The 10791-nt window shown below is 55.0% G+C and overlaps 1 protein-coding gene across 30 annotated transcripts in view; it reads left to right on the top strand.

Annotated features, from left to right (window-relative positions):
- Positions 1 to 207: 207 nt before the first annotated feature.
- MYO9B (myosin IXB) overlaps positions 208 to 10791 on the top strand; it is a 107821-nt gene continuing 97237 nt past the window's right edge. For all 30 annotated transcript variants that reach the window (XR_015166526.1, XR_015166525.1, XM_086408572.1 and 27 more), the window contains exon 1: positions 208 to 347. The gene's annotated coding sequence lies outside the window, so the exon portion shown is untranslated. The remainder of the gene's footprint in view (positions 348 to 10791) is intronic.

Raw genomic sequence — 10791 nt, 5'->3', positions numbered from 1 at the left:
TCCCGGACCAGGCCATATCGCGACGCCGCAAGAGGGGTGACCCTGAGTAGAGCGGTCGCCTCCTGCGCGCGCGTCTCTATGGCCTCCCCTCACACTTGGTTTCGCCCACCAGCGGCAGGGGGCGGGGGCGCGGGCAAGAAGTCGGAAGCGATGGGCGGAGATTCGTGGCCCTCCGCCCCCTGGCGCTTTGCGTCACGCCCCCCCAGGCCCGCCCCTCCGGAACCCGGAAGCTGGAGCGCGCGGGGGAGCGGCGGGCGCGGCGGGGCGGAGCGGCCAGACTAGCAGCGGGCTGGCGGCCGGGCGGGGACCTGGCCGGGAACCGGCGGCGCGCGGCGGCCGAGGCCCAGGTGAGTGCCTGGCGGCCGCGGGTTGAATGTTCTATCTCGAAGCTCGCACCGGCGGGCTGCCTTGCAGAGAAAGATGGGACTAAGGGTTAGTGGGGAGGGGTCTCGCGAAGGCAGGGGTCGAGGGGGCGGGAATGAGCGTGAGGGTCTTGGAGAGTTTGCAGGAGACGGAGTGGGAACCGGACGATAAAAGAGAAAGTTGATGTGACGGGCTGTGAGGGAGTTTTTGGGCGGGTGTGAGGGCAGATCTTGTGGCTTTGAGCAGCTTCTCTGAAGAGGACGTGGCTTAAGTGGTAGTTGGGGGGTCGCAGGAAACGGGGCTGGGAGAGAGAACGGCAAGGAGGCGGGGTTGAGAGGCCCAGGCTGGGGGTTGAGAGGAGCGAGGCCGGTGGGGGAACAGCCGGGGTGCGTTGGGAGGAAGAGGTGTAGGTCGGCCTGGGGGCGTCTGCTTACGGTGAAGAGGTAGACGGATGGTGCCTGCGGGAGGGCAGCGCCTGCGACTCACTGGGTGCTCAGTAAATGCGAGGGGCTCTGGACCCACTGGTGCCGTGGCCGCCGGTACGAGGGGAAATGGGGGATGGGAGAGGAGGCAGAAAAGGGGTAGAAGCCATGGCGAAAACTGAGGTCTGGTCCAGGGAGAGGTAGGGGAGGAGGGAAGGACAGGACTAGAGTGGCCCCGTTCAGATGTTGGCGTACACCCCATGGAGATTTGAGGAGGGGACGCATCTTCCCCTCTTGATTCAGCCTGTTACTGATATCACCCCTCAACTGCTGGGTGAGCCAGGCTAGTCCCAGCGCCTTCTGAGCGATATTCAGAACTTGAAAACCCAGCACGCTCCCTCTAAGACTGAACTGGCTGGAGCCTGGGGATTCTAGGGAGCAAGGAAGGAGTTCTTGGGCCCCCGCTTTGGGGCCGGAACTGGGTTTCAGAGGCGACAGGGGTGGGTGTGCACACACCCACATGTGCTAGGCTGTCACCACCTCCTCCCAGTTGCATCCTTGGACTTAAATGGGTAAAATGACATACAGGAAATTTGTTCTCCAGCGGCCCAGAGCTCAACCCAGGACAGGCACAGCCTCTGGTGGGCGCTCTGTAGACCAGCAATCTTTAAGGAAAAGCCTCTCCCACACCTCTGTCTGAGGTGGGAGCTGCTGGGGGACATTGTGCCTTACAGTTGAAGCGTACCAGATCCTATCTTCCTGAGATATGTCCTAGTCTTAGAGTCCCCAGACCCTCAAGGCATCCGGGAGCATGGAAGGTGACATGGCCAGCTGCAAAAGTTGTCTGATGGGCCTGGCTCTGGCAAGGGCCTTGCGCTAACAGTTTGCTTTTTTTTTTTTTTTAATTTTTTTTTTATTTAATTTGACTGCATCACACAGCATGTGGCATCTTAGTTCCCCAACCAGAGATTGAATCTAGGTCCCCTGCATCAGAAGCTCGGAGTCCCAAACACTAGACCACCAGGGGAAGTCCCTGCAGTAAATGGTTTTGATCAGCATTCATTTCTTTTCTTTCCCAACCCTGGGGATCCTTGTCTGGAATCTGCTAGAAGGGCTAGAGAGCCTGGATTTATAGCATGTTCAGGACAGGAGTCTGGACAGCTTGAATGTGAAGAAGGCCACGGAAAGATAACCACCCGAACACTTCCAAAATGTTCTGGCCTTCAGGGAACTTTTGTAAGCGAGACTCTCAGCCTTGTTTCCCCAGAACACATGATTAGAGCCCACAGTCATGCCTCCTGCAGATTTTGCGTTTGGACTTGCCCTGGCCAGGACTCCCCCGCCACCCCACCGCCCCATCCCCCCTGCCCTCGCCCTCTGCCTTCATGAACTGGACCAGAATCTTCTGGTTCCAAAGCCCTGCTATTGTCTCCTTCCTGTACCAGGAGTGTGGCCAGGCACACTCTCATGGAGGGTCCTGTGTTGGGGGTTCTAACCGCCAATCAAATCTTCTTGTCTTTCTCCACCTGCAAAATGAACAGGTTGGCCTAGTCAGTGTTTCTCAACTTTGAAACCCAAACCTTGGCTTCTCTAGCGCACAGCCTCCTCTAATTTTATGCAGCCCCACTGCAGTAATCCCATTTTTCCATCCTACAGTATATATCTCAAAATGATTATTGTACCACTCCCTTATCTTCCATGTAGAAAATTGCAGTGCCAAACGTGTTTTCACACGTCGTACCCATTCCCAGGGTTTCAGCTGCATCCTTCTGGCTGAAAATCCCTGGGTGAGACCCTCTGTTGAGTTCAGGCCTGTGACTCAGAGAAGCAGGAGGGGACTTGGGAATCACCCTTTTCTATTTCACTGTAGGATCTGTTCTCTATCCCTGGGGGAGGGGGGCTTGTTAACGTACTGCTTCCCATTCCTTGTCTTCCTGAAGTTGTGTGTCTTGAGTAGGTCCAGAGTTCAGTAAAGCAAGGGCTGACTGTGTCAGACACAGTGGACTGAGTGCCAGGGATGAGCCCTCGTGCCCTGATGGAGGGACATTCTGGTGGTCCACCCCCCCCCCCACAGGCATGATGGAGTTCACAGTAACTGGTCAGTTCAGTAGCAGAGATGACACAAGAAGTTGTGGGGACAGAATCAGGAATGACCAGCTCAAGCTTCAGGGCATAGGGGATTCCAGCAGGTTTCCTCAGAAGAGATGGCTGGCCACAAGCCAAGGCTTGAAGGATACGGAGGTGTTGAACCAAGCCGGAAGAGGGAACCACATAAGTACGTCCCTGTGTGGCTCTTCATTGAACATCTGCTGTGATAGACACTTTCATACCCAACTCTCTTACTCTGCCAGGCATCAGCAGGGAGACTGTGGTTCCCGTTTACTAGATATAGAAACTGAGGCTCAGGAAGGTGATGACTTCAGAGAGGGCTCCCTGTGCTTTCCAGAAGCGTGAAGGATCATTAGAAAGCTCAGTTTGCTAAAGACCCAATTATTGGAACGGTGTCCTGACTGCAGCCCCATTGACATCTGGGGCCAGGTCCTTCTTTGCTGTGGGGGCCACCCTGTGCATCACAGGATGTAGAGCAGCAGCCCTCGCCTTCACATGCAAGATGCTAGTAGCATATGCCCACCTCAAGTTGTGACAGCCAAAGTGTCTCCAGACATGGTTTGTGTGTGCCCCCAGGGACGGGAACTCTCCAGTAAAAGCTGGTTCCTGCCACCAGGCCTACCATCACCTCAGTGACTCTTTGGTGTTTGTTGGGCTCCCAGCAAATTGCTGCCAAGAGCAGGCGTGGGGAAAAGAGGCCAGCAACTGAATTCTGCCGTCCACTCAGTTCTTAATCTGGCGTCCCGATAAAAAGGAGACACCACTGGGAATGGACCAAGGGGGAGTTAGGGAACGTGCCCTGAGAATGTTGCACGGAGGAGGAAGAGGAGGTAAGCTGGAGCACTCGCCATTCGCTGCCACAGCAAATGCCATTGTCTTTCTCTTCTTTGTCTTCCCACTGACCTGGATTTCTGCAGGCACCGTCCTTGTCTCAGAACAAATGGTTGCTTTTCTTCCGAGATTAGAGGTATTCGATTCTCTTCTCAAAGAGCTACTTTGGAGGCAGCCCCAGATGACTGTGGCTCTCGAAGCTGCGTTATCTTCTCTCATTTGCCCTCCTGGCTCCAGACACGGGTCCGTTCTCAAGCACAGGCTAACTTTTGCTCTCTGTGCATCCTCCTCTGCTTGTTCCCCGACCTTGACACTGCTGCTTTAACTCCGGGGGCAGAAAGGGCACACTCTGGGGCCATCCAACCCCTTCTGAAGGCCGCCTTGCCCCAGCCCCCATCCACCGGCCCTTTGTGTAGCCAGCATCCCCAATCAACTGTGCCAGGCAGCCCCTGCTCGGCCTCCCCGCCGAGCAAGACAGGCCCTTCTCTCTGCCCTCGTCCCAGAGACGGAGAAACAGAACAAAGGGCTCTGTCTGAGCGCGGCCAGGGCCCCCAGCAAGCCAGCCCGCTGCCGGCTGCAGCTCAGAGACCCCCACGTCACCTCGTCGCCTGTTTCATTTTGGCCCCAAAAGGGCCCCAGAGATTAGGCACGTCTCAAAAACGCAGCCGATGGATGAGTTTGGGTTCTACTCATTTCCTCGTCGGGACTCTGAGCCTGAGTCCCGATGATAAATAAAGCAGTGATTCAAGCGTTCAGCCTGTGGCTTAGTCGGAGCAGTGAATAAGCTGTCCTGGGCTGACTCATTGGTTTACATCCCAGTTCTGCCCTGTTCCTTGAGGTTGTGTGCGTAAAAGGGAACCAGCTCCGAGCATTTCACGACTGTCGTCGCCGCCTGTGCGGGTTTCCTGGGGCCACCGTAGCAAAGTGCTACAAGCTGGGTCGCGCAAGCAACAGAAGCATATTGTCTTGTGGATCTGGGGGCCAGAAATCCAGATCAAGGTGTGAAGGTTGGTTCCTTCCAGGGGCCACGAGCGAAGGATGCACGCAGGCCTCTCTCCTCGGCTTGTCGCTCGCCGTCTTCTCTCTGAGTCTTCACCGCATCTTCCTTCTGTGTGAGTCCATGTCCAGTTGCCCCTTTGGATCAGTGCCCATCCTAGTGACCTCATTTTAGCTGAATCACCTCTTTAAAAGTCCTGTGTCCAAGTACAGTTGCATTCTGAGGTCCTTGGAACAGTAGGACTTCAATATAATGAATTGTGGGGGGCAGGTGCATGCTCAGTGGTGTCTGACTCTGTGACCATATGGAGTGCAGCCTTCCAGGCTCCTCTGTCCATGGGATTTTCCTGGCAGGAATACTGGAGTGGGTTGCCATTTCCTCTTCCATGGATCTTCCCAACCCAGGATTCGAACCCGAGTCTCCTGCATTACAGGCAGATTCTTTATCTCTGAGCCACCAGGGAAACCCTATGGGGGCCAGCAGAGGGTTGGCGGGGGACACGGTTCAGGACACTGGGTAGAAGACAGGTTTCATTTTTTATGAAATGAATTTAGTAGGGGAAATTTCATTTAATAAGGGAATTTTTGATAGATAATCATCCAGATAGAGAAAAGTTGATTCAGTTTTGTCTCATTAACTGAAACAAACATTGTAGGGGAGATGGGCAGGTTGGCCACGTCACCTTTGGAAGTGCCCTCTTAGGGAATTTTCCAGATCTTGCACATGTCCTTATACTTGAAGTGACTATAGAGAGGCAAGAACATGACTCATGGGGAGCGGATCTTGTGGGACTTTATTAGGGATGTGTTTAGAGCCAGACCTGGGAGACAGTGTGTGCCCACCCAGGGGCTAGCCAAAGTTTATAATTGAGGTATATGGGGGTCCCTGTCCTCAGTTTTGCCAGACTCTAGAGGGGGAGTCCAAAATCAACTCCGTTCATGGAACAAAGTGACTTTGGGACCAGCTGCTTCCACAGGTGATGAGACAAAAGAAGTTTCTGGAAGACTTGAAAATCATTCCACAAGAAATGTCCACAAGCCTGGGACAGATTTGGCGATCTCAGGTGTGCTGAGCAACAGGAGTAGCCCTGGTCTCTCTGCCCAAGCACAGGTGTCTGGTCAGCAGTCATGCCCACTAAAGTCAGATTCCCAGCCTGGTGAGGGCTGTGAAGTGCCTGGCACTGGGTGGATTTGGAACCTGGGCCTGGCCTGAAGTGGCTGATGAAGAGAAAGAGTTGGAGCCCTAATGCTACTGCTGCGTTCTCGAGAATGGGGTGCAAACGGCATCACGACCAGGAGGGCTCTGCCAGGATCTTCCCACTCATCTCTCAGAGTGTCTCCATCCCATTCAAGGGTAGATGGAACCTGGGGAGCCGAGCAGAGAAGATTTGGAGATTTTTGCATCTCAGGTCCCATGGGTGCACCCAGGGGCTTTCATTTCCTGGCGAGTGTGCCAGGCTCCAAGGCCACTGCTTGGGAAGATGGCCAGAGTCCCTGGCTGTCATGTAGAAATGCTGTTTATCAGAACAGTGACACACAGGACTTCCCTGGTCGACCAGTGGTGACGACCCCCCACTTCCAATGCAAGGGGTGTGGGTTCAGTCCCTGGTTGGGGAGCCACTATCCAGCATGCCACATGATGCACACAAAAAAACAGCCTGCGCCGTAGACCTCAGGGAGTCTGCCCCCTGGATTAGCAGGAAGAGGAGAGGATGAAGATGGGGAGGCTAAGGAACACGTGTCTGAAAGTGGAAACGGTGACTTGACAGGGAGAGGTGACCCCAGCAGCTCGGGCAGTTACCCCACCAGGCCGGCTCCCTCTCACGCCTTCTCCTGCTCCCTCCTTCTGTATCTTGTGTGGTCAGGTGAACACGGAGTTGGAATCATGCGAGCATCTTACATGCCTTTGAGGCCCTGGAGAGACCCTAAAGTGTGCAAACTTTTGTTTTTTTATTTATTCAAACCATCTTTTCTCAGCCTTGGCATTGGTGCTGACTGGGGCTGGATCATAGTCTGTGGTGGGGCCTTCTTGCCCATCAGGGTGTTCAGTAGTGACCCCAGCCTCCACCCACCAGTTGTGAGTTGCACCCCCCCCACAAGTTGTGACAACCAAAAATGTCTCCATATATGTCAGGTGTCCCCTAGGAGAAGATCACGCCCTCCCACGCCCCACCCCCACCATGATGGAGCTAGCACTGCAACCCCCAAAGCCCTACCTGAGGCTCTGTGAAAGTGAAAAAAAAAGTGTTAGTTGCCCAGTCTTGTCCAACTCTTTGCGACCCCATGGACCGTAGCCCACCAGGCTCCTCTGTCTATGGGATTCTCCAGGCAAGAACACTGGAGTGGGTTGCCATGCCCTCCTCCAGGAGAACTCCCCGACCTAGGGATCGAACCTGGGTTTCCTGCCCTGCAGGTGGATTCTTTACCATCTGAGCCACCAGGGGCCAAGCGGAGTTCCCTTGTCCTCTGGGGGCTGCTCGCCTGGTCTCAGGCAGGGCCTGTGTGTGTTGTCGCCACAGCTCTGCCCATATTAGGCTCTCAAGGTGGCTTTCCACGTGGGCACAGTGACAGGTGGACTGTGTGATCAGAGAGTGGGGGTCGCAAAGGGCCCCCCTCTGCCTGCCCAGACCTGCTTCCCAGAAGACTTTCTGAGTCTTCACTGGTCTGTAGGGAAGGACCCAGATCCCAGCCCCTACAGGGGCTTATAGGTCTGCTGTCCCCTTGTAATCAGACCCCACCTGACCCAGGGACCTGACCCAAGCCCCCGTCAGTCCCCCTGACCTGTCACACCTGCAGGGGCTGCCCAGTACCCCTCCTCCCTCCCCCCGCTCTGCCTGCCACACTAGGCCTGGCTGATCCTTTCCTGATGTCACTGTGTCTTGGTCCTCTCTGCCTCCAACCCCCCCAGGGCTCCCTGTCAGCCTTGCAGGAAAATCTAGACTCCTTCCCACATTCACAAGGCCCTGTGGGATCTGACCTTCCTGACCCCGGCCCCTCCCCCTCCAGCCTCGGCCCTACCAGCCACACTGGTCCCCTTGTTCCGAGGCCAGCCCTGGCTGCCCCTGCCCTTGGAGATCACCGCCCTCGCCTAGGCTGCCATCGCTACGCTCAGCCCATCCATCCCCTCGCACTGCGCAGGCCTAGGCAGCTCTCTCCACTGGGCACTCCCCTGCGCCACCCCCCAGCTGGTCCAAAGTGACCACCCTGCTCTGGTCAGTTTCCACCCCTGTGGCAGCACCACTGCCATCCAAGACCAGACCACTCTCTGCTGTGGGGGACGTCCCGCACGCTGCAGGGTGTTGAGCAGAGTCCCAGGTCTCCACCCACCAGATGCCAGAAGTCTCTCCCCTCCCCCCAGGGGTGACAACCAAAAATGTCTCCAGCCTTTGCCAAGTGTCCCGTGGGGTGGGGCAGGATCACTCCCTCACCCACCCCACAGTTGAGAGCTGCTGCTTGAATACACTGTGCTTTTTCTTTCCAAAAGCACCGTTACTGTTGGAAATGCCTCTTTGCTAGTGGGTTGATCTGTCAGGTTGCCTGAAGGTCAGACCTCATCGCCACATTCTCATTCCCTATTTTACCAGCTGCCTGGCCCAGCCCGGCGGGGTGGGCAGCAGAGAAACATTTGTTGACTGCACGGATTTTGAAAGAAGACATCCTCTTTGGGGATGTAGCAGCAGGCTCCAAGAAGGATCAGCCTCGGGAAGAGATGAATGGACCAGGTTGCCCCAGCATGGGCCTGGGAGAAAGAGCTTTTTCTAAGACTCAGACTGGTTGGGCCAGAGTAGAAGGCCAAGGGATGAGTTAAGAGAGAAAGGGACAGTCACGAGAGGGTGTTTGGGAGGCGCTTCTCCGGGGGGTTTTAAAAGAAGCGGAAGAGAGGTGGTGGCACTTCCTGATCACGGCCTCTCTCGGGGAACTCAGCACCTTGTGCACACAACACCTTGGACCCATGTCCTGGGGCTTCTGTAAATTGGCACCACAAGCTTGCATGGCTTAAATGATAGAAATTGATTCCCTTGAAGTTCTGGAGGCCAGAAGTCCAAAACTGGAGCATCAGCAGGTCCATGACTGTCTTCAGAGACTCCGGGGGTGGGTGGAGGACCCTTCCTTGCCCCTTCCAGCTTCTGGGGGCTCCATGGCCTGTGGCCACATTCCCCCACCTCTTACTTAAGCCCTAAGCTGTCTTACAACTCTGAGCCGCCAAGACTGAGAAACATGCTTCTTTTGTAGCTGTTTCTCGGCAGGTCCATCTTACCAATAACTTCATGTCATCATTTCCTTAAAAAAAAAAAAATCCCAGCAGGCTCAAGGAAACACGCCTGGAAAAGTGGAAACTCACTGCCTCCAAAACAGCATCCCAACTGATGGTGCCGTAACCCTGGCCTCCTCCTTTTAGCTTGAGGATGATTTCATCCAGTAAACATGTGGCTTCAAATTATGGCCTTATATAAACGAAGCAGCTATGCTACACTTTCTAGAGGGCCCCATCCGCCTCATTTTCCAGTCAGTTCCGAATCTTTCGCCAAGCCGATCGGCAGAATCTGGGCTTTTTCATGCATGAGGCCTTGGCCGGACTAGAGAGAGCGGCTCTTTCACATTTGTCCCTTGCCCCCAGCGCTGGACTGTGGGGCGCCTCCGCCTCCTCCCTGCACCTCCTTTCTCTGAGAAAGGCCCTGAACTGAGGCTCACCTTTCCTTAGAGCCCAGAAGGGACACTGGTGTGGTGTTTGCCAAAGCCTTTTCATTTTTCACCATTCAGGTGTTTCGGCGGGAATTCTTGTTATTGTGCAGAAGACTGGCTGTAAGTTAAGAGGGAGTGAATCCCCAGTGTTCTGCAGCCACCACCTCTGTCGAGTTCCAGAACCTTTCTGTCACCCCTAAAGTAAACCTGGCGCCCATCAGCGGTCAGTCCCGATCCCTTCTTCCCCAGCCTCCAGCAGCCACTCGTCTGCCCTCTGTCTCTGTGGATCTGCCTGTTCTGACATTTCATTGTCGATGGGATCATCCTTGGTGTCTGGCTTCTTTCACTCGGCATGATGCTCTGGAGGTTCGTCCGCCTTGTAGTTTGCCTAAGAGTGCCGTTCCTTTTTATGGCAGCATAATATTCCACTGGGTGGATGGACTACAATTTGTTTATCCACTCGTCCCTTTTTTTTATATTTTCGGCTTTACCGGATCTTCATTGCTGCCCACGGCTTTCTCTACTTGCAGCGAGCAAGAGCTACTCTTTGTTGCAGCACAAGGGCTTCTCCTTGCGGTGGCTTCTCTGGTTGCAGGGCTTGGGCTGTAGGCACGTGAGCTTCAGTAATTGTGGCACACGGGCTCAGTAATTGTGGCTTGCAGGCGCTAGAGTGCAGGCTCAGTAATTGCGGCGCACGGCCTTAGTTGCTGCACTGCGTGTGGGATCTTCCCGAACCAGGGGTCAACCCCTTGTCCCCTGCATAGTAGGAGGTTTCTTAACCACTGGACCACCAGGGGAGTCCCTCCACTCGTCCTTCAGTGGGCATTTCAAGTCCACCTTTGGCTCTTTCATCCAGGAATGTTAGAGTCTGCAGGTTGACTTCGATTTAGTGATGAGCACATAATTGTCCTCCAAGTTCCAGGTAGATAGATCCTCTCAGTTCAGGGATGGGTTTTCCTTCCTGTTCACACTGCATGTGCTTCCATGAGCACTGGTCAGAAGGCAGAATAGGCTTTTAACTTGGGGACACTGGGAGCGGTGGTTTGAATCAAAGACAGACATAGGTTTTCGGGACCTGCCGTGCCCGACACACAGCCATAGTGTACAGTTGCTGCTTTGCTGAGCCATCCCTCCTGGGGACCCAGGGCCCCCAGTTCCTCAGCCCCAGACCTGCTTCCTTTCATTCCAGACACAGTCTGGGGCTTCCTGGGGTGCAGGTTTCACAGGCACTTGGGACAAGACCTTAAGCTACAGTGTGACTGGCTTCCAGGTCTCAGGCTGTTTGGACTCTGTGCGGAAGGCATGCGTAAAAGCCAGAGAAGTCAGCTGAGCGCCTCAGTGAGCTGATGTCCACTGCTCAAGGACATCCCCCGAAGCTGTGGTCATC

This window comes from Bos grunniens, chromosome 7, assembly GCF_055505025.1.
Source record: "Bos grunniens cultivar Pamir isolate PY7600 chromosome 7, Bosgru_T2T1.0, whole genome shotgun sequence".
NCBI classification, from domain to species: domain Eukaryota; kingdom Metazoa; phylum Chordata; class Mammalia; order Artiodactyla; family Bovidae; genus Bos; species Bos grunniens.
Note: the sequence above shows the minus strand (reverse complement) of the source record. Positions and strands in the feature narration are given on the sequence as shown.